Genomic DNA, 24,059 nt, shown 5'->3' with positions numbered 1-24,059 from the left:
GTATACAGTGCAGATATGCTGAACAAAGAGATGTTTCATATCCTAGGTGAGATGGAGTGACATAGCATATTTTTGTGTGTGTATGTGTATGTGTGAGTGTGTGTGTGTGTGATTTTTAAACTTTTAAAATATATTTAGGGAGTACATATGCAAATTTATTTATTTATTTATTATTTATTTATTTATTTATTTATTTATTTTGAGATGGAGTCTCGCTCTGTTGTCCAGGCTGGAGTGCAGTGGCATGATCTCAGCTCACTGCAAGCTCCGCCTCCCAGGTTCACGCCATTCTCCTGCCTCAGCCTGCTGAGTAGCTGGGACTACGGGTGCCCGCCACCATGCCCAGCTAATTTTTTGTATTTTTAGTAGAGACGGGGTTTCACTGTGTTAGCCAGGATGGTCTTGATCTCCTGACCTCGTGATCCACCCGCCTCAGCCTCCCAAAGTGCTGGGATTACAGGCATGAGCCACCACACCCAGCCCCAGATTTCTTTATTATTATTATTTTTTATTATACTTAAAGTTCTGGGATACATGTGCAGAATGTGCAGGTTTGTTACATAGATATACATGTGCCATAGTGGTTTGCTGCACCCATCAGCCCGTCATCTACATTAGGTATTTCTCCTAATACTGTCCCTCCCCTTGCCCTCTACCCCTACAACAGGCCCAGGTACGTGATGTTCCCCTCCCTGAGCCTATATGTTCTCATTGTTCAACTCCCACTTATGAGTGAGAACATGCGGTGTTTGGTTTTCTGTTCCTGTGTTAGTTTGCTGAGAATAGTGGTTTCCAGCTTCATCCATGTAGCTGCAAAGGACGTGAACTCATCCTTTTTTATGGCTGCATAGTGTTCCATGGTGTATATGTGCCACATTTTCTTTATCCAGTGCATCATTGATGGGCATTTTGGTTGGCTCCAAGTCTTTCCTACTGTGAATAGAGCCACAACAAACATATGTGTGCATGTGTCTTTATAGTAAAATGACTTATAATCCTTTGAGTATATACCCAGTAATGGGATTGCTGGGTCAAATGGTATTTCTAGTTCTAGATCCTTGAGGAATCGCCACACTGTCTTCCACAATGGTTGAACTAATTGACGCTCCCACCAACAGCATAAAAAAGTCTTCCTATTTATCTACCTGATCTCCAGTATCTGTTGTTTCCTGATTTTTTAATGATTGCCATTCTAACTGGCGTGAGATGGTATCTCATTGTGGTTTTGATTTGCATTTCTCTAATGACCAGTGATGATGAGCTTTTTTGCACTTTTGTTGGCCACATAAATATCTTCTTTTGAAAAGTGTCTGTTCATATCCTTTGCCCACTTTCTGATGGGGTTGTTTGATTTTTTTCTTGTAAATTTGTTTAAGTTCTTTGTAGATTCTGGATATTAACCCTTTGTCAGATGGATAGATTGCAAAAATATTCTCCCATTCTGCAGGTTGCCTGTTTACTCTGACGATAGTTTCTTTTGCTGTGCAGAAGCTCTTTAGTTTAATTAGATCTTATTTGTCAATTTTGGCTTTTGTTGCCATTGCTTTTGGTGTTTTAGTCATGAAGTCTTTGCCCATGCCTATGTCCTGAATGGTATTGCCTAGGTTTTCTTCTAGGGATTTTATGGTTTTAGGTCTTACATTTAAGTCTTTAATCCATCTTGAGTTAATTTTTGTATAAGGTGTAAGGAAGGCACGTGGCTAGCCACTTTTTCCAACATCATTTATTAAATAGGGAATCCTTTCCCCATTTCTTGTTTTTGTCAGGTTTGTCAAAGATCGGATGGTTTACATGTGTGGCATTATTTCCGAGGCCTCTGTTCTGTTCCATTGATCTATATATCTGTTTTGGTACCAGTACCATGCTGTTTTGGTTACTGTAGCCTTGTAGTATAGTTTGAAGTCAGGTAGCATGATGCCTCCATCTTTGATCTTTTTGCTTAGGATTGTCTTGGCTATACAGGCTCTTTTTTGTTTCATATGAAATTTGAAGTAGTTTTTTGTAATTCTCTGAAGAAAGTCAATGGTAGCTTGATGGGAATAGCATTGAATCTATAAATTACTTTAGACAACATGGCCATTTTCACAATATTGATTCTTCCTATCCATAAGCATGGAATGTTTTTCCATTTGTTTGTGTCCACTCTTATTTCCTTGAGCAGTGGTTTGCAGTTCTCCTTCAAGAGGTCTTTCATATCCCTTGTAAGTTGTATTCCTAGGTATTTTATTCTCTTTGTAGCAATTGTGAATGGGAGTTCACTTATGATTTGGCTCTCTGTCTATTCTTGGTGTACAGGAAAACTTGTGATTTTTGCACATTGATTTTTTATCCTAAGACTTTGCTGAAGTTGCTTATCATCTTAAGAAATTTTTGGGCTGAGACAATGGGGTTTTCTAAATATATAATCATGTCACCTGCAAACAGAGACAATTTGACTTCCTCTCATCCTATTTGAATACCGTTTATTTTTTTCTCTTCCCTATTTGCCTTGGACAGAACTTCCAATACTATGTTGAACAAGAGTGGTGAGAGAGGGCATCCTTGTGTTGTGCTGGTTTTCAAAGGGAATGCTTTCAGTTTTTGCCTGTTCAGTATGATATTGGCTGTGGGTTTGTCATAAATAGCTTTTATTATTTTGAGATACATTTCATTCATACCTAGTTTATTGAGTGTTTTTAGCATGAAGGGGTGTTGAATTTTCTTGAAGACTTTTTCTGTATCTGTTGAGATAATCATGGTTTTTGTCACTGGTTCTGTTTACGTGATGGATTACGTTTATTGATTTGCATATGTTGCAACAGCCTTGAGTCCCAGGGATGAAGCTGACTTGATCATGGTGGATAAGCTTTTTAATGTGCTGCTGGATTCAGTTTGCCAATATTTTATTGAGAATTTTTGCATCGATGTTCATGAGGGATATTGGCCTGAACTTTTCTTTTTTTGTTGTGTCTCTGCCAGGTCTTGGTATCAGGATGATGCTGACCTCCTAAAATGAGTTAGGGAGGAGTTCCTCTTTTTCTATTATTTGGAATAGTTGTAGAAGTAGTGGTACCAACTCCTCTTTGTACCCCTGGTAGAATTTGGCTGTGAAACTGTTTGTCTGGTCCTGAACATTTGTGGTTGGTAGGCTATTAATTACTGCCTCAATTTCAGAACTTGTTATTGGTCTATTCAGGGATTCTATTTTTTTCTGTTTTAGTCTTGGATCGGTGTATGTGTCCAGGAATTTATCCATTTATTCTAGATTTTCTATTTCATTTGCCTAGGCGTATTTATAGTATTCTCTGAGGGTAGTTTTTATTTCTGTGGAATCAGTGGTGATATCCCCTTTATCATTTTTTATTGTGTCTATTTGATTCTTTTCTCTTTTCTTCTTTATTAGTCTGGCTAGCAATCTATTTTGTTATTCTTTTCAAAAAACTAGCTCCTGGATTCATTGATTTTTTGAAGGATTTTTGTGTCTCTATCGCCTTCAGTTTTGCTCTGATCTTAGTAATTTCTTGTCTTCTGCTAGCTTTTGAATTTGTTTGCTCTTGCTTCTCTAGTTCTTTTAATTGTGATGTTAGGGTGTTGATATTAGATCTTTCCTGCTTTCTCATGTGGGCATTTAGTGCTATAAATTTCCCCCTAAACACTGGCTTAGCTGTGTCCCAGAGATTCTGGTATGCTGTGTCTTTCTTCTCACTTGTTTCAAATAACTTATTTATTTCTTCCTTAATTTTGTTTTTTACCCAGTAGTCACACAGGAGCAGGTTGTTCAGTTTCCATGTAGTTGTGCAGTTTTGAGTGAGTTTCTTAATCCTGAGTTCTAATTTGATTGCATTGTGGTGATTTCCATTCTTTTGCATTTGCTGAGTGTTTTACTTCCAATTATGTGGTCAATTTTAGAATAAGTGCAATGTGTTACTGAGAAGAATGTATTTTCTGTTGATTTTGGGTGAAGAGTTCTGTAGATGTTTATTAGGTCTGCTTCTGGAGCTGAGTTCAAGTCCTGAATATCCTTGTTAATTTTCTGTCTCATTGATCTAATATTGACAGTAGGGTGTTAAAGTCTCCCAGTATTATTGTGTGGGAGTCTAAGTCTCTTTGTAGGTCTTTAAGAAGTTTCTTTATGAATCTGGGTGCTTCTGTATTGGGTGCATATATATTTAGGATAGTTAGCTCATCTTGTTGCATTGATCCCTTTACCATTATGTAATGCCCTTCTTTGTGTCTTTTGATCTTTGTTGGTTTAAAGACTATTTTATCAGAGACTAGGATTGCAACTCCGGGTTTTTTGTTTTTGTTTGTTTGTTTATTTTTTGTTTTCCATTTGCTTGATAAATCTTCCTCCATCCCTTTATTTTTAGCCTATGTGTGTCTTTGCACATGAGATGAGTCTCCTGAATACAGCACAGCAATGGGTATTGACTCTTTATCCAATTTGCCAGTCTGTGTCTTTTAATTGGGGCATTCAGCCTGTTTACATTTAAGGTTACTATTGTTATATGTGAATTTGATCCGGTCATTATGAAGCTAGCTAGTTATTTTGCCCATTAGTTTATTCAGTTTCTTCATAGTGTTAACACGTACAGATTTCTTACATACATATATTTCATAGTGTCGAAATCTGGGCATTTAGTGTAACCCTCACCTAAATACTGAACATTGTACCGAATAGGTAATTTTTCAACCCTCCCACATTTTTTAGTCTCCAGCAAAACCTGTGGATTGACTCATCCTGCTTTCCACAGCTGGTACTAACACACACCACTGGGGAAACTGAGGGTGGAACCACCCACCTTCTGCCATCAGCACCTGCACGTGTCCTTAGGGAGGCCAAGGAGTTTGATCTATTCCACCCACTGCTACTTTCTATTTTTCCACTCTGTGTGTCTATTGTATCTACAGTTTAGCTCCACTTATAAGTGAGAAAATGAAGTTTTTGATTTCCATTTCTGAGTTATTTCACTTAGTATAATCCATGTTGTGCAAAAACATGATTTCATTTTTTATGGCTAAATAGTATTCCATAGTGTGTGTGTATACACATACCTACACCCACCCACCACCACCTCCACATACACCACATTTTCTTTATCCATTCCTCTGTTGATGGACACAGGTTGTTGATTCCATATCTTTGCTGTTATGGATAGTTCTAGGATAAACATACAAGTGCAGTTATCTTTGTGTATAATGATTTTTCCCTTTGGGTATATATCCAATAGTGGGATGGCTAGATCAAATGTTATTTCTATTTTTACTTCATTGAGAAATTGCCATGCTATTTTCCATAAAGGTTGTACTAATTTACATTCCCACCAACAGTGTATAGTGTTCCTTTTTCTCTGCATCCTTGCCAACATCTGTTGTGTTTTGCCTTTTTAATATCAGCCATTCTGACTGGTGTGAAATGATATCTCATTGTGTTTTTTATTTGCATTTCTCTGATGATTTGTAAGTTTGGACCTTCTTTCATAGTTTGTTGGCTGCTTCTGTGTCTTCTTTTGAAAAATGTTTGTTCAACATTTCCCTTGCTCACCTTTTAAATGTTTTTTTTTTTTTTTTTTCTTTGTTAAGCTGTTTAAGTTCTTTGTGATTCTGGATATTAGCCCTTTGTTGGATGCATAATTTACAAATATTTTTTCTCATTCTATAGGTTGTCTGTTTACTCCATTGATTGTCTCCTTTGCTGTACAGAAGCTTTGTGGCTTAATTAAGTCCCATTTGTCTATTTTCATTTTTGTTGCATTTGCTTTGAGGACTTGTTCATTAATTCTCTGCTTAAGTCAATGTCCAGAAGAGTTTTTCCTAGATTTCTTCTAGAATATTTATAATGTCAGGTCTTAGTTTAGGTCTTTAATCCATCTTGAGTTAATTTTTGTATATGGTGAGAATTATGGGTCCAATTTATTTATTCTGTATATAGCAATCCAATTTTTCCAACACTGTTTATTGAATTAGGATATCTTTTCCTCAGTGTAAACTTTTGTTGAATTGGTCAACAATCAGTTGATTGCAGGTATATCGTTCTTTATTCTGTTCCACTGATCTATGTGTCTATTTTTATACCAGCACCATGTTGTTTTGCTTAGTCTAGCCTTATAGTATAATTTGAAGTCAGGTAATGTGATGCCTCCAGCTATGTTCTTTTTGCTTAAGATTGCTTTGGCTATTTGGACTCCTTTTTTGATTCCATATGAATTTTAGGATTATTTTCTCGAATTCTATGAAAAATGATGATAATCTGATAGAGGTTGTGTTCAATCTGCTGATTACTTTGGGTAGTATGGTCATTTCAATAATACTGTTTCCTTCAATCCATGAGTATGGGATGTTTTTCCATTTGTTTGGGTCGTCTGTGATTTCTTTCATTAGTATGTTATAGTTCTCCTTATAGAGATCTTTTTTCTCCTTGGTTAAATATTCCTAGATATTTTATTTCATTTTTATAGCTATTATAAATGGAATTGCCTTCTTGATTTTGTCCTTGACTAAGTCATTATCAGTGTGTAGAAATGCTTCTATTTCTGTACATTAATTTTGCATCCTGAAACTTTTCTGAATTGATTTATCAAATGTAAGAGGGTTTTTTTTTTTTGGTGAATTCTTTAGGATTTTCTAGATATAAGATCTGATAATCAGTGAACAGGGATAATTTGAATCCTCATTTCTAATTTCGGTGCCTTTCGTTTTCTCTTGCCTGATTGCTCTGGTGAGGACTTCTAGAATTATGTTAAATAAGAGTGGTAAAAGTGGGCATTCTTGTCTTCTTCCAGTTCTTGGAGGGAATGTTTTCAACTTTTCCTCATTAAGTAAGATGTTTGCTGTGAATTTGTCTAATATTACCTTTATTATGTTAAAGTATGCTCTTTCTATGCCTAGTTTGTTGAGGATTTTTATCACGAAGGGATGCTGAATTTTATGGAATGCTTTTTCTGTGCCTGTTGAAACGATTATATGGTTTTTGTCCTTAATAATATTTATGTGATGTATTTTGTTTATTTATTTGATACTTATTATTGGTCTGTTTGAGAGTTTTAGCTTTTTCTGGTTCCATCTTGGGTGTTTGTATGTTTCCAGAAATTTATTTATTTCCTCTAGGTTTTCTAGTTTGTGAGTGTAGAGTTGTTCATAATAGTCACTGATGATATCTTGTATTTCTGTGAAATCAATTATAATATCTCTTTTTTCATTTCTGGTTGCTTTTATTGAGATCTTGTCTCTTCTTTTTTTGGTTAGTCTACTTAGTTGTTTCTCAATTTTCTTTACCCTTTCAAAGAACCAACTTTTTGTTTCATTGATTATTTGTATTTTATTTTGTTTTCTATTTCATTTGGTTCTTCTTTGATATTTGGTATTTGATATTTGTTTTTTTCTGTTAACTTTGGGTTTGGTTTATTTTTTTTCCTCCAGCTTTTTGAAGTGTGATGTTAAGTTATTAATTTGTGGTCTTTCTACTTTTTTGTTGTAGGCTTTAATGCTATAAACTCCTCTTAGCACTGCTTTTGCTCTATCTCACAGGTTTTGGTATGTTGTGTTTTCATTTTCATTCATTTAATAAAATTTTAAAATTTACATCTTAATTTTTTCATTGACCCAGTGATCATTCAGAAGCATACTGTTTAAATTACCATGTATTTGTATTATTTCTGAAATTTCTCTTGGTATTGATTTCTAACTTTATTCCACTATAGTCTGAGAAGACACTTGATATGATTTCGATTTTTGAAAATTTGTTAAAACTTGTTTTGTGGCTTTGCTTTAACATGGTCTACCTTGGAGAATGTTCTATCTGCTTATCAAACTAATGCATATTCTGTAATTGCTTGGTAGAGTGTTCTGTAAATGTCTATTAAATCCATTTGGTCTAAAATCCAGTTTAAGTCCAGTGTTTCTTTGTTAAATGATCTGTCTAGTGCTATGAGTGTGATGTTGACGTCCTCCTCTATTATTGTATTGCTGGGTGTTTTGATGTTGGGTGCCCATGTATTTAGAATTGTTATATCCTTTGCTGAATTGATCTCTTTATCATTATATAATGTCTTTCTTTGTCTTTTATTACTGTTTTTGATCTAAAGTCCGTGTTATCTGATTTAACCATAGCTACTTGTGTTCCCTTTAGGTTTCCATTTGCATGGAATATATTTTTTACCCCTTTACTTTTAGTCTATATATGTCTTTATAGGTAAGGTGAGTTTCTTATAGGAAGAATGTAATTTGATCATATTTTTTAATCCATTCTGCCAATCTCTATCTTTTAAATGGGGCATTTAACCTCTTGTATTAAAGGTTAATATTGATATAGGAGGCTTTGTCCTTAATAATATTTATGTGATGTATTTTGTTTATTTATTTGATACTTATTATTGGTCTGTTTGAGAGTTTTAGCTTTTTCTGGTTCAATCTTGGGTGTTTGTATGTTTCCAGAAATTTATTTATTTCCTCTATTTTTAATTATTTTCAAGTTGTTTTAAATTTTTTTATTTTTTTCTCTTTTTGTCTTTGTGGTTTGATGAAATTCTGTTGTGATTCCATTTGATTCCTTTATTTTCCTCCTTTGTGTGATTATTTTATAAAAGCTAAGTTTTATATTTCTATATGTTTTCATAGTGGTGATTATCAACCTTTCATTCCTGTGTCTAAGGACTCTCAGCAGTTTCGGCAGGACCAGTCTAGTCACCAAAAATTTTCTAAGTATTTATTTATCTGGGAAAGACTATTTTTTCTTGACTTACAAAGCTTATTCTGGCAGAATATAACATTCTTGACTGACAGATTTCTTTTTTTTTTCTCTCAGCACTTTGAAAATGCCATCTTATTTTCTTCTGGCCAGTAAGTCTTCTGTTAGTCAGATGTGGTTTCTTTTGTAGGTCACCAGCTGATTTTCTCTTTCTAACTTTAAAAAACTTTCTTTCACTGACTTTAGACATTCTGAATATATATGCTGTGATGACTCCTTTTTGCAATGTATTTACCTTGGGATAGGAAGTTTTCAGCAATTGTTTCCTTAAATTGTTTTCTAAATTTTTTGATTGCTCTTCCTTCCTCATGAATACCAACAATGCATAAGTTCTATAGCTTTATGTAGTCCCAGACATCTCAAAGCTTTGTTCATTCTCTTCTATTCTTTTATCTTTATTTTTATCTGACTGGGTTATTTCAAAATACCTTTCTTCAAGTTCTGAGATTTTTTTCTTCTATTTGGTCTATAATTGAAGTTTTGAATGTATTCAATATTTCCTTCAATGATTTTTTTTTGTTCTAGAATTTCTGCTTGGTTTTGTTTTGTTTTATTTTATTTTATTTTTCATGGCCAAAGCCTTTTAGTAAAGAGAGTAATTTTATTTTGATAAAAAGTATATTTCAAAATAAAAATGTAATGTTAATAAATCCTAAAGCATCAAGTAACGTGAAAAACATAGTAAAACTTGTGAGCCATGTAAGAGAAAATGACTTGTACATCTGTAAAACCAAAGAGATTCCATTATAAAGCTACTCGAATTGATAAAAACAGAGTTCAACAAAATGGTAGGATGAGATAAATATACAAAAATCAATAGCTAGCCTGTATAATAACAATAATGTATTAAAATTATGATGAAAAAAGAAATAGCATGGAAAATATAATAATGGTAGGGAGCATAGTGGGATCAATATTTGATCAAATTAGTATAAAATTTATTTAGAAGAATGAAACATATAGAATAACACACATATGCACACATACAGGCATATATGTTAAAGGCAAGAATAATGAGGAGTAATTAGCTCTACCAGATCTTAGATGATCTTATGCTTGAATAATTAAAGCAGTGTGGTATTGATGCAAAAACAGACAGATAAATGAACAAAATAAATAACCTTGAAATTGATCCTGGGCTCAAGCAATCTTCTTCCTGCTTCACCCTCCTGAGCAGCTAGGAGTACAGGCTCGCACCACCATGCCAGGCTATTTTTTTTTTTTTTTAATTTTTTTGTAGAGACAGTGTCTTGCTATGTTGCCCAGCCTGGTCTCAAACTCTTGGTCTCAAGTGATCCTCCCACCTCAGTCTTCAAAAGTGCTTGTATTACAGGCACTGTTCCCAGCCCTTTAATGTATCTTTTTTTTTTTTTTTTTGAGACAGAGTCTTGCCCTGTTGCCCAGGCTGGAATTCAGTGGCATGATCTTGGCTCACTGCAACCTCCACTTCCCAGGTTCAAGGAATTTTCCTGCCTCAGCCTCCCGAGTAGCTGGGACTACAGACATGCGCCACCACACTTGGATAATTTTTGCATTTTTAGTAGAGGTGGGGTTTTGCCATGTTTGCCAGGCTGGTCTCGAACTCCTGGCCTCAAATGATCCACCTGTGTTGGCCTCCCAAAGTGCTGGGATTATAGGCATGTGCCCAGCCCAATGTGTCTTTTGATTCTGTTATTGCATTTTAGGTTTTCTTGCATTGTTTTATTTTGGTGATCTTTATTTACATTCATGATTTTATCTCAAATGGGTATTCTCATATAATTTCCTGCACCTGTTTTATAGCATGATAATATCATCTTCTACTCTACTGAAGTTGCTAGTTTTGAAAATAATTTTTTTAGAGTTATATTACATAATTTTGGAGGTATAATTTCCTTCTTCCTTTATCACATTTTTTTTTTCTGTTTTGTAGTCACCCTCACATTGGATTTTTGTGTGTGTCTGTGAGTAATTCCTCTGTAATTCTGGTACTTGATTGTCATTTATAATTTTGGTGTTTTTGTGAATGTTTTAATCTTCCTACATATTTTAGTGAAAAGTATGGAGAGACACTGCTAGACACTGTTGATTTTGTATTTATATTTAAGAACTTTTCCACTGTCCAGCCATGACTGACTGAACCAATCCATTCTGTGTTTAGCAGTGTCTAATTAAGGTTTAGACACTGTTAAGTGGTTGTCTCAGATGTTACAGACTAAAGGGAGAATTTTATCATGATATGATATAGCTGGAGAGGTCTACAGTCGTTGTTACTACTTTCAGCAGTGCAACTTAAGAAGGATACTGTGTCCCTTCACAATTGTAGATATGGTATGCAGAGTTTTGGTGTCTTAATAGCCAAAATAATACCATTAAGCACAGAAACATTTGAGCTGAGTTTAAGCTTGACATTGGAAGTTTTGATAAATTACTGAATATAATCCCATCTCCAGCCTACTCTAGACTATTCTTAAGAAATAATGTGTTGGCCGGGCGCGGTGGCTCAAGCCTGTAATCCCAGCACTTTGGGAGGCCGAGACGGGCGGATCACGAGGTCAGGAGATCGAGACCATCCTGGTCTACACGGTGAAACCCCGTCTCTACTAAAAAATACAAAAAAAAAAAAACAAAAAAACTAGCCGGGCGAGATGGCGGGCGCCTGTAGTCCCAGCTACTCGGGAGGCTGAGGCAGGAGAATGACGTAAACCCGGGAGGCGGAGCTTGCAGTGAGCCGAGATCGCGCCACTGCACTCCAGCCTGGGCGACAGAGCTAGACTCCGTTTCAAAAAAAAAAAAAAAAAAAAAAAAGAAATAATGTGTTTTAGTTTTCCAGGACAAAGCTGGTTTAGTCTGATTGTTTCAGTGTAATAGCGACCCTGTTGTTTTCAAGATTATCAAGATTTAGATGATAAATTATGTGGTCACTTTACTTTGAAGGATTTTATTTCTGATCTTGTTACAATCATATTACCCATGTGATGTAGATGCTTTCATGGATGAAATACTTCCTTACCTTATGCTTCCATTACCATCTCTTGAAGATACCACTGTCTCATCTTTATACCACAAAGAAAACTTCTGTTTTCAAAGATTTTTTTGTTAGGATTCCCAATTCATGTCCCAGATATTGAGGACAATTTCCAAAGCCTGACAGGTTTTCATTATCTGTCTGCTGCCACCACTGTATTAGTCAGGTTTTCCCCCAGAAACAGAACCAATAGGATCTGTCTGTCTGTCTGTCTATCTCTCTATCAATGTATAGATACATGTGAGGATATTTATTATGAGAATTGGCTTACACGATTATGGATGCTGAGAAGTCCCATGATATGCCATCTGGGAAAGGTAATAGTGTAATTCAGTCTGAATCTGAAGGCCTGAGAACCAGAGGTGCTGATGGTGTAACTCCCACTCCAAGGTCAAAAGTTTAAGATCTGGGAGGCCATTGGTTTGAGTCCTGGAATCTGAAGGCCCAGCAATCAGCAGCTCCAATTCCAAGGGCAGGAGAAGGTGGATATCCCAGCCAAGAAGAAAGAGAGAACTTGTTGCTGTGCCTTTTTGTTCTATTCAGGCCCTAAGTGATTTGGATGACACCTGTCTACATTGGTAAGGGTGGATCTTCTTTAGCCCATCTACTGATTCAGATACTTGTATTTTCTAGAAACACTCTTATAGACATACTGAGAAAGAATGTTTTACTGGCTATCTGGTCATCTTTTAGCCCCATCAACTTGACACATAAAATTAACCATCACAAGCACCATCGTACTTAACAGAGCTTGTCAATCTTAGATCTCACAAATTCAAATGTTCACTCAATTTATGTGTTTTATCTCTCACCTTTCCCTATGGAATTCAGTTTGTGAATGTACTGTCTTCTGTGTATACTTCATCCTGTATTCTGAGATTCTTTTTGACTCTTGGCTCTCACTCTCATGATCTCAGTTTCAGTTACAGCTTTAGATAAAAGTCTGTGTCCTTTTTCTAACCTTGGACCCATAGAGTCCCATCTACTTGCTCTGGCTAGTTTTAGCTACCCATTCTGGATGTTTTTTTTCTCAAATAGACAAATTCAGACAAAGGAAATATGAGATTTAATGAAGAATTATTGTGTAAATAGATTTGTGTTTAAATGAAACTAACCCATTCCTACCTAACTCAACCCAAGCCTTCTCTTACTTGGGCAGCAATTTAGATAATAGACTGAAGAGGCAAATTTGTGGTTATGCCTAACTGCAGTGATAGTGAAGATGTACTATGGGGGTGGGAGTGGTTCAGAATTGAAATTTTTTTTAGGCTATAGAATTGACAAGTCTTGGTTAAACTGATTTGTTAAATCAGTGTTTCTCAACCTCTGCACTGTTGACATTTTGGCCCAGATTATTCCTGTTGTGAGAGGCTTACCTATGTATTGCAGGATGTTTAACAGCATGCCAGTTCTCCATCCACTAGATGCTAGTAGCAGCCCTCAGTTGTAAGAAAGAAAAACATAATTGAGCACTGCCAAATGTCCTCCTGGGGGGAAAAACACCTCCAGTTGAGAACTACTATAAATAAATGGCATATGCTTTGTCTTGCAAACTGTTACAGGGTTAGCAATAATTATTTCTATGATAATAAGTTTAAAAAGTAGATATTATTCATAATAATAAAATGTTTTTATGCCTGAGAATTGCAAGGTTGGTTTAACACTTGAAAATTAATTAGTGTAATTCACTACATTAACAGAAATTGGCATACTTTCAAATACTTGATGAGAATTCGCAATCTCTCTTCTGAATGTTTGTGTCATACATCATGTTGTTCTTCTCTTTTATTTTCTCATCAAGTTTTCAGCATCCCCTACATATCAGGAATATTGATTTTGTTAACTTTTTCCTGCCATATAGATTGCAAGTATCTTTCCTAGACTCTTACTACATTTTGTTTGTTACACAATTAAAAATATTGTGTTATTAAATGTACCCGTATTTCTTTTGTGAATTCAGGAATTCCTTTTTTATTTAAAAGAATCTTGTCCTTCCAAATTTTTGTAAAAATTATCCTATACATTCTAAAATTTTATTTTGTTTCACAATTGGATCTTTATTGCAGTTGGATTGTATTTTTGTATTTGATATGTGATAGGGTATATAACCTGATTATGTGAGCTTCATTTATTAAAACATATTTACTATAATGAATATAAATGCCATTTTAAATATCTTTTCATTTTTATGTATTTCTATTTTAGATTTCTATTCTGTTTTATTGATACAGTTATCTATCATTGCATACTTTGTTTTTAATACTTTAGTAAGTTTTAATGTCTTTATTTTCACTCTTCTACAACCTGCTTCTCCCTTAGTTGCCTTACCTGAATAAATACTATTAATAACTCTGTCAGATACTGCTTTAGTCCATCTGTTTTGACATAAGGAAATACTTGAGGCTAGGTTATTTATAAGGAAAAGAGGTCTTATTTTGTCTCATGGTTCTGTAGGCAGTACAAGAAACATGGTGCTGGCATCTGCTTCTGGCGAGGGCCTCAGGGAGCTTCTACTCATGGAGGAAGGTGAAGTGGGAGCAGATATGTCACACGGTGAGTGTGGGAACAAGAGGGTAATGGGAGAGGTGCTACACACTTGAACAACCAGATTTCGCCTGAACTGAGTGAGAGCTCACTTCTCCCCAAGGGGATGGTGCTAAACTATTCATGAGGGATCCTGCCGTATAATCCGAACATCTCCCACCAGGCGCCCCACTTTCAACACTGAGGATTACATTTCAACATGAGATGTGGAGGGGACCAGTATCCAAACCATATCAGTTATTCAGTCAGAAAACCTTAAGAGTTTTTCTTGACTGCTTACTTTCTCTCACAATCCTTATTCAATGCGCTAGAACATTCTTTTCTTTCTTTTATCAAAATATGTAAAAAATTCCACCACTTTTCACCACCTCCACCACTTTCACATTTACCGTCTTAGTTTATTCTATTATTTTTTTTTGTTGTCCTGGACTATTACAATAGTTGCTTGATTCCCCCATTTCTAATCTTGATCACATAGCAGCCAGAGTGGTCTTCTTAAAATATAAATCACATTCTCATTCTCTCCAACTACTTTCCAGAGAGCTGCAGGCTTGGCTTATCATACACATTGTCTGCCTTCCAAGTTATAGCAGTCAACAGTTCTACCAAATGGCATGCTGTTTTTATCTGTTCCTTTGCCTTTTAACAATCAAATGCTAAACCAATGCCACTAATTTTAAATTTATTGATTTAGGTAAGGGTATTCTCAGTGCTTCAAAAGCAGTGTCAAAATTGCAAAGCCTTAATATAACTGAAGTTTATGTCTCTCTCATCTAATAGTTTAATGAGAGTCAGTGGATAAGTTTCTTATCCATAGAGTCATCTGGTTACCTAGACTCCTTCTATCTAGTGGCTACATTCCATAAGGCTTTGGAGTCCTCCATTGCATCTTCCCAACTACTTGGAATGAAAATTTGTAGAGCAGGTTTTAGAGGACAGACCTGGGTGTGTGTGTGTGTGTGTGTGTGTGTGTGTGTGTATGTTGATGACTTTTTCATATACTTACTGGCCATTTGTATGTCTACTTTTATGAAAAAGTCTGTTTTGGTCATTTGCCCATTTTTAATTGGATTATTTGGGTTTTGGTGTTGAATTGCTTGAGTTCATTATATTTTGTTTTTATATTAATTCCTTATCAAATTTATGGTTTCTCTCAATCCATAGATTACCTTTTCATTTCATTGACTTTTTTCTTTGCTTTGCACAATTTTTTTTTTAAGTTCTTCACTACTCTGCAGAGGTTCTACTTATTTTTGCTTTTGTTGCCTGTGATTTTGGTGTCATACCCAGAAAATCAAGAATTATGTCAAGGAGCTTTTCCCCTATGTTTCCTTCCAGACATTTTATGGTATTATGCTTAAAATTTTAATTCATTGAATTGATTTTTGTGTATGTGTCAAATAAGTGTCCAATTTTATTTTTTGCATGTGGATATCCAATTTTCTCAACCTGATTTATTTAAGGAATTATGTTTTCTTCATTGTGTATTGTTGGCACCCTTGTCAAAGATTAATTGACCATATATGCCTAGGTTTATTACTGGGCTCTTTAACCTGTTTGTTTGACCTATGTGTCTGTTTTATTATTATTATTTTTATTTTATGTGTCTGTTTATATGCCATTACGATACTGTTTAAATTTTGTTTATTATTTGTTTTATTATACATTGAAATTTATAGCTGTATTTATCATGGGGTATGAAGCAATGTTATGATTTACGAGTATAATGTGGAATACTTAAAGCTAATTAACACATCTATCAGCTCAAATATGAACTTTCTTATAGTGAGAACATTTGAAATTTACTCTCAAGCAATTTTGAAATGTACAATATGCTATTATATTCACCATGCTGTACAGTAGACATCAAAGAAAACTTTATTCCTCATGAATAACTGAGATTTTATACTTTTTGACATCATCTGCTTATTACCCCCACCTGCAGCCTCTGCAGCCACCATTCTGCTCTCTTCTTCTATGAGTTCAGTTGTTTTATCTTCCACATAGTGAGGACATGTGGTATTTGTCTTTCTGTGCTTGGCTTATTTCACTTAGCATAGTGTTCTACAGTTCTATCCATGTCATTGCAATTGACAGAATTCCATTTTTAAAGGCTACATAGTATTCTACTCTGTCTGTGTGCTACATTTTCTTTATCCATTCATCCATTGATAAACAGGTTGATTCCATTACTTGGCTATCATGAATACTGCTGCCTGCAGTGAACAAGGGAGTGCAGACATTTCTTTGACAAACAGGTTTTAAACTTTTGGGTAAATACCCAGAAATGCAATTGCCAGATCATATGGTGATTCTATTTTTAGTGCTTTGAGGAACCTCCATACTGTTTTTAATAGTGGATGTACTAGTTTACATTCCCGCTAACAGTGTACAAGAGTTACCTTTTCTCCATATCCTTACCAACATTTATCTTTGGTATTTTTGATAATAGACATTCTGACCGATGTGAGATGACACCCATTGTGGTTTTAATTTGCATTTCCTTAATGATTAATGATGTTGAGCTTTAAAAAATATATATATCTCTTTTCCATTTTTGTGTCTTCTTTTGAAAAATGTACATTCAGTCCCATGACCCGTTTTTTAAATCGGGTTTTCTGTTTTCTTACTATTGAGTTTAGTTCCTTATATATTTTATGTATTAAATCCTTGATGAATGTATGGCTTGTACATGTTTTCTCCTAATTCATAGGTTGTCTTTTCAAATTATTAATAGCTTCCTTTGCTGTGCAGAAACTTTTCAATTTTATGTAATCACACTTGTCTATTTTGCTTTTGTTGCCTGTGCTTTTGGGGTCAAATAAAAAAATTATTACCTATACCAATGCTGTGCAGCTTTTACTTTATGTTTTCTTCTAATAGTTTTACAGTTTCTGGTATTGCCTTTAGATTTTAATGTGAGTTTAATTTTTGTAAATGGTGTGAGATAAGGGTTCAATTTAATTCTTTGCTTGTGGGTATCCCATTTTCCTAACGCTATTCATTGAAGACTGTCCTTTCCCCATTGTGTATTCTTAGCACCTTTGTTGAAAATCAATTGGCTATATAGGCTGGGTTCATGTCTGCATTTTCTGGCCTGTTCCATTGGTTGGTATGTCTGCTTTTTTTGCCAGTACCATGCTGTTTTAATTACTGTAGCTTTATATATAATTTGAAATTGGGTAATAAGATGCCTACAGCATTGTTCTTTTTGTTCGTGATTGCCTTGGCTATTCAGGTTTGTGTGTGTGTGTGTGTGTGTGTGTGTGTGGTTCCATATGAATTTAAAATTTTTCTGTGTCTGTGAAAAGTGACATTGAAATTTTAATAGGATTGCATTGACACTATAGATTGCTTTGGGTAGTGTGGACATTTTAAAAAATCATGGGATATCTTTCCATTTATTTGTGTCTTCAATTTCTTTCATCAATTGTTTTATCATTTTTAGTATACCTCTTTGGTCAAACTTTTTTCCTAATTTATTTTTTAAATATTTAAATTAGATCATTTCTGTTTTGGATAGTTCATTGTTAATGTATAGAAACACTACTGATTTATGTGTGTTAATTTTGTATTGTGCAACTTTACAGAATTCAACAGTTTTTGATGGAGTCATAAGGATTTTGTGTATAATATTATATTGTTAACAAACAATGATAATTTTATTTCTTCCTGGTCTATTTGTATGCCTGTTATTTCTTTCTCTAGACTAATTTATTTGGTTGGGACTTCTAGTACTAATGCTGAATAGAAGTGGTGAGAGTGGGCATTCTTGTCTTGTCCAGATCTTAGAGGAAAGGCTTTCAATTTTTAACTGTCGATTATAATGTTACCTGAGGGCTTGTCATATATGGCCTTTATTGTGTTTACATACATTCCTTCTAAATGTAATTTGGTGAGAGTTTTTTTTTTTTTTTTTAAATCATGAAAGGATGTTGAATTTGGTCAAATGCCTCTTCTGCATCTATTGAGATGATCATGTGTTTTAGTCTGTTAATGTGATATATCACATTTATTGATTTGTACATATTGAACCTTCTATGCATCCCTAGGGTAAATCTCACTTGACCTTGATAGGTGATACCTTTAATGTGTTGTTGAATTTGGTTTGATAGTATTTTGTTGAGGATCTTTCCATCTATGTTCAGCAAGGATATTGGTCAGTAATTTTTTTCTTGTAATGTCCTTATCTGGTTTTGGTATTAGGGTAGTGGTGGTCTAGTAAACCGAAATTGGAAGTATTCCCTCGTTTTCAATTTTTTGGAACAGTTTAAGAAAGATTGGTATTAATTCTTTTTTAAATTCTTGGTATAGTTGAGCACAGAAGCTCCAAGATCCAGGACTTTTCTTTCATGGTAGAGTTTTTCTTACTGACTTAATCTCATTACTAATTATTGGTCTGTTCAGATTTTCCATTTTTTACTGATTTAGTCTTGCTTGGTTGTATGTTTCTAGGAATTTATTCATTTTTCTAGGTTATCCAGTTATTGGCATGTAATTGTTTATAGTAGTCTCTTTTGATTTTTTTGGTCTTTGTGTTACATCAGTTGTAATATCTCCTTTTGTGATTTTATTTGAGTCTTTTTAAAATTTAGTCTACCTAAAGGTTTTTAAAACTTTACCATTTCAAAGAATCAAGTCTTAGTTTCATTGTTCTTTTGTATTGAATTTTAGTCTCTATTTCATTTATTTCTGCTCTAATCTTCATTATTTCCTTTTTCTGCTAACTTTGGCTTAGTTCGTTCTTCTTTTTTCTGGTTCCCTGAGGAATAATGTTAAATTGTTTATTTGACATCTTTCGTCTTTTTTGATATAGACATTTATTGATATAAACTTTTCTCTTAGAACTGCTTTTGCCATATTCCATATCCCGTAAGTTTTGGTATGTTGTATTTTCAGTTTCATTTGTTTCAGCTTATGTTTTAATTTTCCTTTTAGTTTCTTTATTAACACATTGGTTTCCAGGACCATATTTCATTTCCATGTATTTGTGAATTTTCTAAAATTTATTCTGCTATTGATTTCTAGTTTTATATCATTGTGGTGAGAAAAGATATTTGATATGATTTCAATCTTCTTAAATTTGCAAAGGATTTTTGTGCCTTATGTGTGATCTTTTCCAGAGAATGACTGCGTGTGCTTGAGAAGAATGTGCATTCTAGTGCTGTTGAATGGAATATTCTGTATATATCTACTAGGTTCACTTGATCTAACGTATAGTTTAAGTCCAATGTTTCCTTATTAATGTTCCGTCTGTATGATCTGTCCATGGTTGAAAGTGGAGTATTAAAGTTCTCTGCTATTATTGTATTACAGTTGTTTTTCCCTTCAGACATTTAATATTTGCTTTATGTTTTTACATTCTCCAGTATTTGCAGCATGTATATATTTACAAGTGTTACATTCTTTTGATGAATTGACCCCTTTATCATTATATTGTATGCTTCTTTGTCCCTTTTTACAGTTTTTGACTGGAAGTTTATTTTTTTGATATAAGTATAGTGACCTCTGCTCTCTTTTGGTTTCCTGGGGAGATAACTACTGAATATTGGCAAGTTTAAAAGTCACCTTTTTGTTCTTGTGGTCTAGGAGACTCAGGAGTTCAGAGCTCTGTCAGCTCCCACAGGTAGGTGATTTGAGAGTCAGTTTCTTGGGTGAAGGCTACAAAAGTCGGGGTCCTTGATGTGTGTATAAACTACAAGAGAGAGAGTCCTCAGATCTGGATTTATTGCTGGAGGAAGCCAGGGAGAATATGCGGGGGTGCTCACTGTTTTGTTCAAGCAAGCAGAAGTCTCACACCCTCCTAGCAGTTGGGGAGACTTTTGGTCTGGAGTTGTCTTTGAAGCAAGCCAGAGAAGCAGGTGCAGGGAGTAGGCACTTTTTCCTTTTTGATATATATATTTATATCAAATATATAGATATATTTCCATAGATATGCAATATATATATGGGTACTATATATATGAAATATATATGGATACTATATATGTATATGAAATTATATATATGGGTACCATATATATGTGTATGAAATATATATATGGGTACTATATATGTATATGAAATTATATATATGGGTACCATATATATGTATATGAAATATATATATGGATACTATATATGTATATGAAATTATATATATGGGTACCATATATGTGTATGAAATATATATATGGGTACCAAGCCAATATGGTATATATATGATACAAGCCCTTACTTCTTGGAAAGAAGCTTGTAGTAGGGGCTTCCTTCCTTATTATAAGGTGCTGTTCTCAATGTGGGGTTAGTACAGGGAGTGGGGTTAGTGCAGGGAGTCCTTTTCCCATTGCTTATTTTTGTTAGATAGATAAAGCAAATGTTAGCGCTAAAGAGAGAGATAGACCCCAATACAATAATAGCTAAATTTCAGCACTCCACTTATAACATTGAACAGATCTCCCAGACAAAAAATCAACAAAGGAACTTCGAACTTAATCTGCACTATAAATTGGGTTAGTAGATATTTAAAGAATATTTTATTTATTGGTTGCAGAATATACATATTTCTCAGCACATGGATCATTCTGATCTGTATGATATTCATTACTGAGTTGATCCAAAATAATTGTAAATTAAGATCAATTTTTATAATTTATATGCTGTGTCAGTTAGAAAATATAGCCCCAAATTCTCTGAGGCTTCTTCCAGTTAGGAAATGGGGTCTACCCAACCTCCTGTGAGTTTAGCTGGCTTATATTCATTTTTGTTAATAGAATAGATAGAAGTGATACCATGAGGTGTCTGCCTGGCTCTTGGCACACAGTCTCTGAAAGATTTATCTTAAGATATTTTCTCTCAGAATCCAGCTGCCATTCCATGAGAAGCTCAAGGCAAAGGAAGGCCCTATGTAGGTTCTCTGGTTAACAGCTTTAGCTGAGGCATACATGTGAATGAGTGATTAAACCCCTAGATAATGGTGTCATTTGAAGCAAAAAACATTTAATTTTGAAGTTCAATTTATCTATATTTTCTTTTGTTAACTTGTGCTTTTGGTGTCATATCTAAGAAACCATTGCCTAAAGCAAAATCACAAAAATTTACCTCTCTATTTTTTATAAAGGGGTTTGTAGTTTTAACTCTTAATATTTATGTCTGCAGTCCACTTTGAATTGCCTATAGTGTGAAATGAGGGTTCATGTTTATCCTTTTACCTCTAGATATTCAGTTCCCAGCACTAGTTGTTGAAAATACTATTTTCTCCCCACTGAATTTTCTTAGTGCTCTTGTAGAAAAAATTGCTTGGCCATAAATGTAAGGGTTTGTTTCTGAACTCTCAATTCTATTCCATTTATGTATATCCTTTGCTTATGCCAGTGTCACACTCTTGATTATTGAAATTTTGTACTAAGTTTTTAAATTGGGCGTGAAAGGCCTCCATATAGTTTTTTCTTTTTTTTTTTTTTACAGTTGGTAATAGAGATTTTATTTTTTTATTTTTTTATTTTTATTTTATTTATTTATTTATTTTATTATACTTTAAGTTCTAGGGTACATGTGCATAACGTTTATATCATGTATAACTCCCCAATGCAATCCCTCCCTCCTCCCCCCTCCCCCTGATAGATACCATCTCACACCAGTTAGAATGGCAATCATTAAGAAGTCAGGAAACAATAGATGTTGGAGAGGATGTGGAGAAATAGGAACACTTTTACACTGTTGGTGGGATTGTAAACTAGTTCAACCATTATGGAAAACAGTATGGCGATTCCTCAAGGATCTAGAACTAGATGTACCATATGACCCAGCCATCCCACTACTGGGTATATACCCAAAGGATTATAAATTACTCTACTACAAAGACACATGCACACGTATGTTTATTGCGGCACTATTCACAATAGCAAAGACTTGGAATCAACCCAAATGTCCATCTGTGACAGACTGGATTAAGAAAATGTGGCACATATACACCATGGAATACTATGCAGCCATCAAATAGGATGAGTTTGCGTCCTTTGTAGGGACATGGATGCAGCTGGAAACCATCATTCTTAGCAAACTATCACAAGAAGAGAAAACCAAACACCGCATGTTCTCACTCATAGGTGGGAACTGAACAATGAGTTTTTTCTCATTTAAGATTGTTTTGGTTGTTCTGGATGCTTTAAATTTACATATAAGTTTTAGTGTTGCCTTTTCAATTTCTCCAAAAAAAACCACTAATTGGTATTTTAATAGGGATTAAGTCAATCTGTAAATCAGTTGGAATGTATTATCCTTTTAATAATATTGTCTAACAATACATAACCACAGGATGTCTTCTCATTTTTCATATATTCGTCAGTTACTTTCAATGATTCTCTGTATTTTTAGTATACAGGCCTTTATACTTAATTTTTAAAAAGTCATTCTTTAACTGTTTTATTTTGATACTATTGTTAATTTTCAAACTGTTAATTGCTAGTATATAGAAATACAAGTGAGTTTTGTATATTGATCTTATAATTTGAAATCTTCACTAAATTGATTTCTTCTAATAGGTTTATTATTTCCTCTTTGGGAGGTGTTTATGTGTGTATACGTGTTTCTTAAATTTCTTTATAAAACATTTGTAAGTTGAGAGTTTTACTTCTTCCTTTTCAATCCAGATACATTTTATTTCTTTTCTTTTTTCTGGGAGGGGGCGTCTCATTTCTTTGGCTAGAAACTCCATCGTACTGTTAAACAGAAGTGATGAGACATCCTTATCTTGTTTTTGACTTTAGTGAGAAAGCATTAACCATTAAGTTTGATGCTAGCTATGAAATTCCCTTTCATTTTCAGTTTGTTGAGTATTTTTCTAATGAAAGGATTTGGAGTTTGCTTTTTTTCAGACTATTGAGATGATTATAAAGGGAATCATTTTTAAATATCATTTAGTATATCAATTGATTTTCAGTTATTAAACCAAGCCAGCATGGGATTGTTAATTTTCACTCTTGTTTTATTATTCTTTCTTTTATTTATATAAATAAATATATATATATTCTTTCTGCTTACTTCTATTTAATGTCCTTTTCTTTTTCTAGCTTATAAAATGGAAGTTTTGTTGACTGTGGTCTCTTTTCTTTCTCAGTGTAAGTTTGCAGTTGTAAAATTCCTCTAAGCATCACTTTAGCTGCATCCCATAAGTTTACATGTGATGTGTTTTTGTTTTTCTTCATCTCGACCTATTTTCTAGTGTCCCTTATGATATTTTCCTTGACCCATTGGTCGTTTAGGAGTGTGTTGTTTAAATTCCAGTTATTTGTGAATTGCTCAAATCTCCTCCTGTTATTGACTTCTAATGTCAGTTCATATAGATTGAAGAACACCTTTTGTATGAGTTTAATACTATTAAATTTATCAAGGCTTGAGTTATGGCCTAACATATTGCATATCTTAGAGATTTCCAAGTATATTTTAGAGCAACATGCATTTGTCTGTTGGGTGGAGTCTTCTATGGGTATCTATAGACTTCCAATGAGCTCTACTTAGTGTATTGTATTCTTCAATTCCATTTTCTTCTTGATCTAATGCTTAGTTGTTCAATCTATTGTTTAAAATGGGATATTGAAGTCTCCACCTATGATTGTTGTAGTATCTATCTGTAATTGCTAATGATTGGGCATGAAAGATCACATATAGGATATTAACCTGGAGCTGGGCTCCTCAATTTGCACAGACACACTGGGCTCCTCAGTTTGCACGCACGCGCGCGCACACACACACACACATATTCATACACACATATTCTTATGTACACAAACATGCGTATACATA

At 34.3% G+C, this 24,059-nt stretch overlaps 1 protein-coding gene across 1 annotated transcript in view; it reads left to right on the top strand.

Annotated features, from left to right (window-relative positions):
• CCDC7 (coiled-coil domain containing 7) overlaps positions 1 to 24,059 on the top strand; it is a 438,580-nt gene that overhangs the window by 165,719 nt on the left and 248,802 nt on the right. The gene's annotated exons all lie outside the window — the stretch shown is intronic.

The sequence above is a fragment of the Trachypithecus francoisi genome, unplaced genomic scaffold (genome assembly GCF_009764315.1).
Source record: "Trachypithecus francoisi isolate TF-2019V2 unplaced genomic scaffold, Tfra_2.0 Lachesis_group9, whole genome shotgun sequence".
Classification (NCBI taxonomy): Eukaryota; Metazoa; Chordata; class Mammalia; order Primates; family Cercopithecidae; genus Trachypithecus; species Trachypithecus francoisi.
The sequence above is the reverse complement of the archived record's forward strand: the minus strand, read 5'-3'. Positions and strand labels throughout refer to the sequence as shown.